Genomic DNA, 11953 nt, shown 5'->3' with positions numbered 1-11953 from the left:
AATCCATACAAATAAATTATTTTAAAAAAAATCATACTTGTGATTTCCGTTTTTTTTTTTTTTTGTTTTTTTTTTAAGATTATGTCTCTCACAGTGGACATGCACCTACGATGAAATTTCAGACCCCTCCATGATTTCTAAGAGGGAGACTGCAAAATCGCAGTGTTCAAATACTTATTTCCCTCACTGTATATATATAGATATATATATAATATATATATAATATATCTATATATAATATATATATATATATATATATATAAACTTCCCTGGTACCAGCTCAAGGAACATAATGTAAAAATCAAATAGTGGTTCTCTAGATTACAATTATTCATATTTCTATACCTGCTTATCCAACTGTGGGTCATGGAGGGGGGGAGACTATCCCAGCAGCCACAGGGCGAAAGGCAGGGTCCACCCATAGACAGGACACCGACCTATTCGGGGCCACATACAGACACATTCACACCTGTACACACAACTTGGCGTGTCTTCGGAAGTGAAAGTAAGCTGCAACACCCGGAAAGAACCCAGCAAACATGGTGAGAGCATGCAAACTCCACAAAGAAAGGCACAGGTAGAAAGCGGATTCCATGACCTTCTTGCTGTAAGCAACAGTGTAAACCACTAAGGCACCCGTGCTGCCATAAATCACAACCTCAAAGTGCTTCATTAGCAATTACAGTACAAGCTATACTAATAAACAAATACAAACAGTGCAACAAAAAATATGTTAGCATGCAATAAAACAAAATCTATGAAATAATTTTAAATATAACATACATGTCGCAGACTTAGTAAACAGCACATGCCCAATAACATATAATTACTCAACTCACTCAACTCAACTCAAATACTTTATTCAGGACACAAAATACAGTCCATAGCACAAAAGAGACAGACAAATTGTTGTTGTTGTCCATTCGGCTGCTCCTGTTTTTGTTGGGGGTCACCACAGCGGATAGAGCCGCATTGGTACTTGGCACAAGTTTTACGCCGGATGCCCTTCCTGATACAACTCCAGTGGTAAACACGCACAGCCGCTGGTCTTTCACAGAGGTCTCTCATCCAAGTACTAACCAGATGCCGCACTGCTTAGCTTCTGAGATCTCACCGGATCAGGCTGTCACAGACCAGACCGGCTACAAAAGAGACGAACAAATACAAGAGACAAAATAAATTGATTACATTAACATTGTAAGTCTGAAATGTATTTAAACAGAAATACATTCTCAATTAGCATGGTGGAGCAGCAGAAAACACTCTGACCACAACAAGACCTGGGCTTCAGCTCTCACGTTTTCTTTGTTCATCTGGAGTTGCGTCAAATTGGAAATCTGGTATAAACTCTGTGCCAAATTAACATTCAGATCCATATGGATCCACTGTGGTGACCACCAAGCAAATGCCAGAATCCAAAATCGATGAATTTCATTTGTTGTTGTTGAATCATTTAATAAAAGTACATGTGCATCATGCATGTGTCTTGTACCAGCACTTGTTGTCTCATCCAGCAGTAAAACATGATACCTGATTGATTCCACTTGAGGGTGTAAGTCGGTGAGGAAAGGATCTGGCCAACCTGCCTCATCACGGCTGTGGTCCAGGACCTGGAGCTTGTACATCTCAGTGTACTTCACGGAGTAAAGCCCAAAAACACAGGCCCCCCACAGATCTGAAAAAGTAAAGTGTGTGAATATCTCTTTAATGTTGATGGTGTCCTGGTGCGGCATTACCCCACAAAAATCTTGTTTCCTTGCTTTCTGTGTGGCAGATATGTAGACATGACACGGAAACACAGAGGAGTGCTAATCCTCACCCTTCCTTCCCGCGTCTAAACTACAATTATGAGATTACTGTCACAAACAAGCCTCACACACACGCGCACACACATTATTTTATCCACACTTTAAGCACTCAAAGAGCCATTAACTCTTCCAATTTATTTTTAATCATCTTGATGCAGAATGAAAGAAAGACCATTTGTGGTTTGGAGACACAGAGGGATCGATTCACAAATGACACGCAGACGAAACCCCAGTGAACATGAAATTACAGTAAATTCTGTTAACAACACAGCTGTACACAATAATGGATGTGTGAAAATACTTCAACATACACTGTGTGTGTGTGTGTGTGTGTATATATATATATATATATATATATATATATATATATATATATATATATATATACTTTGTTTTCCAGTTAATAAGGGCATAATTCATTAAACTTTCACTAGTGGCTCATGTTCTTTGCTCAATTTCCTGTCCACAGCGCAATGCCACAAAAAAATGTTGAGGTTTCAAAAGAGAAATGACAAAATCTGCGGAAAGTGGGATGTGGCGAGAAAAAGGTTACACATGTAGGTGGTGGCCCTCAATGTGCAGGAAGTGATTCAATGTTGGAGACAGTCTCAGTTAGGCAGTGTACCACTGATTCAATAGGTGTGAAAACACAGTTATTTCATTTTAATTTGACCTTTATTTACCCAGGTTAGTCCTATTGAGATTGAAATCTCTTTTGCAAGGGAGACCTGGACAACTGTAAAGTTTCCAATTCACCTAACCTGCATGTCTTTAAATGTGGGAGGAAACCAGAGCACAAACCCACGCAAACACGGGGGAGAACATGCAACTCCACACAGAAAGGCCACAGGTGGGAATCGAACCCATGACCTTCTTGCTGTGAGACAATAGTGTTAACCACCAACCCACTGTGCTGCCATATACTTGATATTTTCACATTTGTTGAGCAGGGAGCTTGGTAGGATTAGGAGTTGGTTTACCAATATATAGACCTTGGTTTGATTCCCAGTCACATTATCTGTTTCGTCACAGTACCTGCCTTGATTACGAAGTACCCTGTGATGGACTGGTGTCCCACCCAGAGGGAGTAGTAGACTGTCATCAACTTCACGTTGGAGAGTCTGGAAGTAAGCATTGGGTACCAATGGGCCTCAGTTGCAAGATATGTACGAAGTGCCTTCAATAGGTTTTGAGACTTTTTTTGTAGGGGCAGTTATAATCATTCCACACTCTTGTAATTTTGATATGTCATTACCATATGTATAAGGAGATAATCTACCATTTTTGTTATTCCAGGTTGAAAGAGATGGCTGTATGTGGACGTTAAGCAGACCCTACTAAATCACAACTCGTCACAGCTGACTTTTTTGCACAATGCAGTCGGGACGGGGGGACACTTTGGAAGAGCGATACGCTATAAAATTTTGTGTTAAGCTCGGAAAGAAACACTATGCAGACTTTATGAACTGCTTCAGAATGCTTATGGATTAAATTGCATGGGCAAAGCATCGGGTTTTGTTGGCACAAAAGTTTAAGGGTGGCAGAGTGTCTGTGAGAGATTACTGAGAGTGTGGGAGGGGGAGGGAAGTCAGAACGCCGGAGCTGGTGGGGGAAAATTCGTACTTTTTTGGATGAGGACCGTCGTAGTGTCAATAGAGACAATAAGTGTAGAGTTTTGAAGTCAGTGTGGAACTGTGCACACGGATTATTCATGATGAACTGAACATGCAGAAGATTTATGCGAAGTTCAGGACCAATGCACCAGTCCACAACTCCATCCGTCTTTCCAACTATTTGACCGAGATTGGCATCAAGGACAGTTCCTCACCTCCCTACAGTCCAAACCTTGCTCCTGTGACGTTTGGTTGTTCCCCAAACTCAAGGAAAACCTTAGAGGCAGTTGTTTTGAAACCATTGAGGAGATGAAAGAGGCTGTGACAAGGGTCGTGGACACGGTCAAACCAGAGGACTTCGAGGGGGCCTTCCAGAAGTTGTTGGAACAATACAACAAGTGCATTGCATCTGGAGGGGAGTACTTTGAAGGGGACTAGAGTTTTGCGCTTGCCCGAGGGAAAAAAAAGTGTCCCTACAAAAAAAGTCTCAAAACTTATTGAAGGCCCCTCGTATCTCAATGTAAAATTGGAGGGGAAATTTTATTCTGTTTGGAGTCAGTAAAATTCCCATGGGAATTAAAAAAAAATCTCTGGCATCTACCCCCAAACCACTGGGTGTGTGGCTGTGAAATTCTGCAGGCTAGCAGCTGAAACATAGAAACGTAATGTAAGACGCAGTAAATGGTGCATTACAGCAGAATGAATTACATCAGAACGGTATTGAAGCAAGGCTGACTGAAGCGCAATGTGAGAACATCAATGCAAAAGAGAAATCCAGTAAGAAAGATGGAATGACCAAATGCACAGAGAATGGAGAATGAGGGGAAATTACAGAGTCTGCTGGGAGATCTTAATAAAGCAAGGCCTCATGATTCCCAAAGTCACTCAAAGTCAACTTTTTCCTGGCTGCACCTCAGACGCAGCCTCAGTGAAATGTTGGGAAACTACCATTTAAAGTACCACACTATCCCTTGGGAAGTATTTGCATCCTCACATAGGATCTGCTACAACATTTTCCAGTTCTCTGCTAAAGACTCCTTCTCAGAGCAATAAGTGGTAGTGCATGAAGCTGGTGTGTGTGTGTGTGTGTGTGTGTGTGTGTGTGTGTGTGTTGTGTGTGTGTGTGTGTGTGTGTGTGTGTGTGTTGTGTGTGTGTGTGTGTGTGGTGTGGTGTGTGTGTTTGTGTGTGTAAAGGGAGCGAAAGTAGTAATTACCAAATACTTAAGGAATAAAGGGTGGTGTTTTCTGCCTGAGAACAGTGTGTCACAGTACATCTGAGTAAAGCCACAGCAGGTAGTCCTTTGACAATAACATTTTTAGTGTCCATACAATTTGCATAGTGCATAAATATGTCCATTAGATTAGAGACTAGATTCGATAGCACTTTATTAATCCCTTGGGAAGACTCCCTCAGAGTAATTGAGGTTCCAGCTGCATTGTACAGCAGCACACCGGGTAAGAAGCACACTCAGTATAAAAAGTGAAAGTAAAAAACAATTTGCAAATATAAATATAAATACACACATATAAATAACAGAACTAATGCTTGGTCCTGGTTTACTGGCTACTACTGTTCCTCTCATTCCAGTCCTATGTCTTCCTGTTACTCCACTGAGTGAGGAGTTGTACAGTCTGATGGCCTGAGGGACAAAATAGTTTTTCAGTCTGTTGGTCCTACACATTGGGAAGGAGCAGTCTGTGTCTGAAAAGGCTCTCTGGTTGCTGATGACGGTGTGCAGCGGGTGACTGACGTTGTCCATAATGTCCAGCAGTTTGTTCAGTGTTCTCTTCCCTGTCACCGTCACCAGAGAGTCCAGTTTCATGCCAACCACAGAGCCAGCCAGCCTGATCAGTTTGTCCAGCCTGGATGGGTCCTTCTTGGATGTGCTGCCCCCCAAACACACCACAGTGTAAAAATGGACTCTGGCTACCACGGGCTGGTAGAACATCCACAGGAGTTTCCTGCAGATGTTAAACCACTGCAGCCATACAAACTCCAAGTGTACCTCTTTTCTGAACAAACAGGGCAGCGTTGTCTCAGAGTTTTGGAATATTCATAGTCTGAAAATATTCACACCTTAACCACGAGGCTGCTGCGCACACCGTCAGTGTCTGTCCATGGGCGACGGGGAATATCCATTATTTCAGGTTCAATATGAAAGTGATGCCACATTGCAGTCAATGATGTATTCAAGGCTCAAACTCTCAAGACAAAGGCTTTTGAGTCAATGGTCCAGGCCAAGGCCAGTGCTTGAAAGGCATAAAAAAATAAATAAAAAGAAATCGCTCACAAATATAAAATAGACATTCTTCTTTTTTAAGTAACTTCAACAACAGCAGTTGTTTCCAGTAAAAGCAGTATTCTGTATTGCACAAGTTGTTTACATAGCTAAATTGCATTTTAAAACAGTAAAATTTTATATGCCTTGAAAATATCTTGAATTGTCTTGAGAAGACCAGAGCTTTTCATCGTAGTGTACCCGGGAGTATGTGAGACATTTTCAAAGAAAGCATAAAATATCAAACAGTGTACAGTTTCAGCACCTCATATGGAAACATGTGCCATCAGTGTGTGATTGCAAGTGTGTGTCACTTTGGATGTAAGCATCTGCAAATCCATACATGTAAGTGCAAATTTTCAAAAATGTATGAACCTACTGAAAGCATAAAGTATTTATCCTGCAACACAGTGGCAGCTGCTGTCTGTCAAAGAGGGGGAAGCTCATTGTCAGCTTACATCATACAAATTTGTCAATTTATTTATATGTAATTCAAATATGTAAAATGGTCATAACAGTCCCAAGTTGCATAGGCATTTCACAATTTCTATCTCTATTACATACATTATTTTATGATGGCACAAATCAGCCACATGGGGTGTGCAGCCAGTACATTCTGAGTGCTGGTCCCAAGCCCGGATAAATGAGGAGGGTTGCGTCAGGAAGGGCATCTGGCGTAAAACAAGCCAACCCAACTATGCCAGACTCAGAATCGAATTCCCATACTGGATTCGGTCGCGGCCCGGGTTAACAACGTCCGCCACCGGTGCTATTGCCCAACAGGGTGCCGGTGGAAATTGGGCTACTGCTGGGCGAAGACGACGACGAAGAAGAGGAGGAAGGAAAACGTTGCCACGAACAGCAGGAGAAGAAGAAAACTACAAGGGTGGAAATGAGAGTGGGGACTTGAATGTTGGTAGTATGACTGGTAAAGGGAGAGAGCTGGCTGATATGATGGAGAGGAGAAAGGTAGACATATTGTGTGTGCAAGAGACCAAGTGGAAGGGAAAGTAAGAGCAGGAGCATCGGCGGTGGGTACAAGTTGTCTGTACCATGGTGAGGACAGGAAGAGAAATGGGGTTGGGGTCATTTTAAAGGAAGAGTATGTTAAAAGTGTGTTGGAGGTTAAGCGAGTTGTCTGACAGGGTGACGAGTGTGAAGTTGGAAACTGAAGGGGTGATGATGAATATCATCAGTGCATATGCCCCACAGGTAGGTTGTGAGATGAAGGAGAAAGAAGATTTCTGGAGTGTGTTAGATGAGGTGGTGGAGAGTGTGCCCAAGCATGAAAGAGTTGGTGATAGGAGCAGACTTCAATGGGCATGTTGGTGAAGGGAACAGAGGTGATGAGGAAGTAATGGGTAGATATGATATCAAGGATAGGAATGGGGAAGGACAGATGGTAGTTGATTTTGCAAAAAGGATGGAAATGGCTGTGGTGAATACCTACTTTAAGAAAAGGGAGGAGCACAGGGTAACATATAAGAGTGGAGGAAGGTGCCCACAGGTGGACTACATTCTTTATAGGAGATGCAAGCTAAAGAAATCACAGACTGTAAGTGTGGTAGCAGGAGAGAGTGTCACTAGACAGCATAGGATGGTTGTTTGTAGGATGACTTTAGAGGTAAAGAAGAAGAAGAGAGTGAGAGCTCAACAAAGGATCAGATGGTGGAAGCTGAAGGAGGAAGACTGTTGTGTGAAATTTAGCGAGCAGGTGAGAGAAAGCACTAGTTGGAGGGGAAGCAATTTGGACAACTGGAATTTAGTGAGCAGGTGAGAGAAGCACTAGTTGGAGGGGAAGCAATTTTGGACAACTGAAAGAGTACTGCAGATGTGGTGAGGGAGACAGCTAGGGCAGTACTGGGTATGACATCTGGACAGTGGAAGGAAGACAAGGAGACTTGGTGGTGGAATTGAAGAGGTCCAGGAAAGCATAAGGAGAAACAGGTTGGCGAAAACGTTTTGGGATAGTCGGAGAGATGAAGAAAAGTAGACAGGAGTACAAGGAGATGCGGGCGTTAAGGCGAGAAGAGAAGTGGCAAAAGCAAAGGAAAAGGCATATTGCGAGCTGTACAAGAAGTTGAATAGTAAGGAAGGAGAAAAGGACTTGTACTAATTGGCCAGACAAAGGGACAGAGCTGGAAAGGATGTGCAGCAGGTTAGGGTGGTAAAAGATGCACATGGTAATGTGCTGACAAGTGAGGAGTGTGTGCTGAGAAGGTGGAGGGAATATTTCGAAGAGTTGATGAATAAAGAAAATGAGCGAGAGAAAAGGCTGGATGATGTGGTGAGAGTAAATCAGGAAGTAAAAGAGATTAGCAAGGAAGAAGTGAGGGCTGCTATGAAGAGGATGAAGAGTGGAAAGGCAGTTGGTCCAGATGACATTCCAATGGAGGCATGGAAATGTCTAGGAGAGATGGCAGTAGAGTTTCTAACCAGATTGTTTAATAAAATCTTGGAAAGTGAGAGGATGCCTGAGGAGTGGAGACGAAGTGTGCTGGTTCCTATTTTCAAGAACAAGGGTGATGTGCAGAGCTGCAGTAACTACAGAGGCATAAAGCTGATCAGCCACAGCATGAAGTTATGGGAAAGAGTAGTAGAAGCTAGGCTTAGAAAACAGGTGAAGATTTGTGAGCAGCAATATGGTTTCATGCCGAGAAAGAGCACTACAGATGCAATGTTTGCTCTGAGAATACTGTTGGAAAAGTACAGAGAAGGACAGAAGAGTTACATTGTGTGTTTGTGGACTTTGTGACTTAGAAAACGCTTATGATAGGGTGCCAAGAGAAGAGTTGTGGCATTGTATGAGGAAGTCTGGAGTGGCAGAGAAGTATGTTAGGGTAGTGCAGGACATGTAAAAGAATAGTGTGACAGCGGTGAGATGCGCAGTCGGAATGACAGACTCATTCAAGGTGGAGGTGGGAATACACCAAGGATCAGCTCTGAGTCCTTTCTTGTTTGCAGTGGTGATGGACAGGTTGACAGATGAGATCAGACAGGAGTCCCCTGGACTATGATGTTTGCAGATGACATTGTGATCTGTAGTGAGAGTAGAGAGCAAGTTGAGTCTAGTCTGGAGAAGTGGAGATATGCTTGGAGAGAAGGGGAATGAAAGTCAGTAGAAGCAAGACTGAGTACATGTGTGTGAATGAGAGGGAGCCCAGTGGAATAGTGCAGTTACAAGGAGTAGAAGTGGTGAAAGTAGATGAGTTTAAATATTTGGGGTCAACTGTTCAAAGTAATGGAGAGTGTGGTAGAGAGGTGAAGAAGAGAGTGCAGGCAGGGTGGAGAAAGGTGGCAGGAGTGATTTGTGACTGAAGAATATCAGCAAGAGTGAAGGGGAAAGTTTACAAAACAGTAGTGAGCCCAGCTATGTTGTATGGTTTAGAGACAGTGGCACTAACAAAAAGACAGGAGGCAGAGCTGGAGGTGGCAGAGCTGAAGATGTTGAGATTCTCTTTAGGAGTGACAAGAATGGACAAGATTAGGAATGAACATATCAGAGGGACAGCTCAGGTGGGACGGTTTGGAGACAAAGTCAGAGAGGTGAGATTGAGATGGTTTGGACATGTGTAGAGGAGGGACCCAGGGTATATAGGGAGAAGGATGCTGAGGATGGAGCCACCAGGCAGGAGGAGAAGAGGGAGACCAAAGAGGAGGTTCATGGATGTGCTGAGAGAGGACATGCAGGTGGTTGGTGTGACAGAGGAAGATACAGAGGACAGGGTGAGATGGAAACGATTGATTCTGCGTGGCGACCCCTAACGGGAACAGCCGAAAGACAAAGAAGAAGATTTTATGATGGCACAATTACCAAGTGGTTAGTGCGCTTGGTTTCAGTGTGGAAGGTTCCCGGTTCAAACCCCACCCTGCCACATTTCTCCATGTAATATGGAGTTGCGTCAGGAAGGGCATCCGGCATAAAACTTGTGCCAGAATCAACATTGAGGTCCACCTTGGATCTGCTGTGGTGACCCGGAGTGAAAACAAGGGAGCAGCCGAAAGGACTTACTTTTACGAGAATATTAATGTTTTTTTTTTTAAATCATCAAAAATTTCAAGAAACACATAGAACCTTTCTTATTAAACATACCTAACAGAGTCTGACTGTTTGATGACAGTTCCATGCAAATGTTATTTTAAAGATGACCAGCAGATGTCGCCATATTGTTTCAGTGTTTCAAAACGCTTTGTTTTCTCCATCACTAACTTTCATGAATAAAATGCATCAGCAACGGTAATTATTGCGACATATGCCCGGATAGACTTATACTTATGAATACTTTGATGTTGTGCTGTGAACCGGGACGTGCTGTGAACCTGAACCATCCCTTAGTTATGCTGCTATAGACATAGACTGCTGGGGGGTTCCCATGATGCACTGTTTCTTTCTCTTTTTGCTCTGTATGCACTCTGCATTTAATCATTAGTGATGGATCTCTGCTCCCCTCCACAGCATGTCTTTTTCCTGGTTCTCTCCCTCAGCCCCAACCAGTCCCAGCAGAAGACTGCCCCTCCCTGAGCCTGGTTCTGCTGGAGGTTTCTTCCTGTTAAAAGGAAGTTTTCCTTCCCACTGTAACCAAGTGCTTGCTCACAGGGGATCGTTTTGACCGTTGGGGTTTTACATAATTATTGTATGGCCTTGCCTTACAATATAAAGCGCCTTGGGGCAACTGTTTGTTGTGATTTGGCGCTATATAAAAAAATTGATTGAATTGATTGATTGATTGACGTTAATTATCGTCTGAAGAACCAAGCAGAGAATAACTCACTGAGATCTTCGCACATAACGTCTAATCCAGTGTGCTTCTCTGTGCGCTTTAAAACAGACTGATTTATAGCGCACGCAAAATACTGGCATAAATATAAAAATGCATAAATATGCAAAAATGTGCAAACTAATTCTCATTCCTATAGCTGTCAATCAAAACGGGATTCAGCCTTTCGCCTGATCATCCAATCATTGTGCAGAATTCAAGTGTCAAGGCCCGCCCACAGCTCCATTCACCTGCAGAGACGCTCAGCGTCTGGAGGTAGGACAAAATCGTGGCTTTATCCAGTGGCTGTCGCGTTTTGTGGCAATGAAAAAACCTGTCTAGGCACTCCCACTGAAGTGAACAGACGCTCGGCTTCTACAGGAAAATGCACTGACCACAGACCGTATGAGAAAAAGATTTATGAGAAGTTAAAGGGGAACATTACAAGGTGAGAAATGCAATACTTTCCTATAAGAAACATACCAAAGAGCTGATATTCCACACTTTTTACACTAGTCCCGCAAGTACCTACCTTTATCAGACATTTGAACTTCGCGCTTTCACGAGCCACACCGGGCTGCTTTGTAGAACATCCGGGTATTTCCCGCTGGATGCTGACGTCATTGACGAAAGACTACATGAGCTGGCATGACCAAATAAGGAAGTGGGAAAGGTCACGGGGCAGAGGGTTGTCTCTCTTGTTTGAGGCACCATTTCAGTATGTCTTTCTTTGACACCACTGAGATGCAAGGTTGATCTTTATGTAGTCTTCTTGCGGTGTGCAGGCCCGTGTGGTTACAAATCGAACTGGTCCGGTCTGTGATTGTGCGGAAAACACTGGAATCCATGCAAGCCGAGTTTGAGACAGAGGATCGTCCTAATCCTCAGGACATTGTAGCATATAGCCACCAGCCAAGGTGGTCTGACGACAAGAAGAAGAAAAAGAAGAAGAGGAAAAATAACCAGGCAGAAGGCAGCGGGGAAGCGGAGGCCGCATCAGCCGCCACAAACAGGAATGAGCAGATTGAAGAAAGTGGGGAGGGGGGGCGCCACGGCAGCCCCGGAATCTATTCCAGCTAGGAGCATCGACGACTAGATTTAAGTCTGGGATGGCAAAGATGTTGAGACAGAAACTTGGCGCCTCAACAACATTCTTTGGTGCAGTTGTGGAAACTGCATGGTAATGTCGACAATGTGTAATGCGCGAAAACGGACCTTGAATTCAAGCTTCACTCGTTAATTGGCCACAAACACCCTGTGTGATGCCCTGTGTTTTGCAGCACAGCAACTGAGACTTCAATTAATGTACGGAAGTAACGCTTGCTTGACATGAGCCATGTACAAAATTGTAATTCCAACAGTGGACATTGGCGCGTATGTACAGTCTTTCGTCAATGACGTCAGTGCCGAGCAGGAAATACCCGGATATTCTACAATGATGGCGGCCCGGGGAGCTCGCAAGAGCCCGCGGTTCAAATGTCCGATAAAGGTAACAA

The sequence above is a fragment of the Thalassophryne amazonica genome, chromosome 5 (assembly GCF_902500255.1).
Source record: "Thalassophryne amazonica chromosome 5, fThaAma1.1, whole genome shotgun sequence".
NCBI classification, from domain to species: Eukaryota; Metazoa; Chordata; class Actinopteri; order Batrachoidiformes; family Batrachoididae; genus Thalassophryne; species Thalassophryne amazonica.
Note: the sequence above shows the minus strand (reverse complement) of the source record.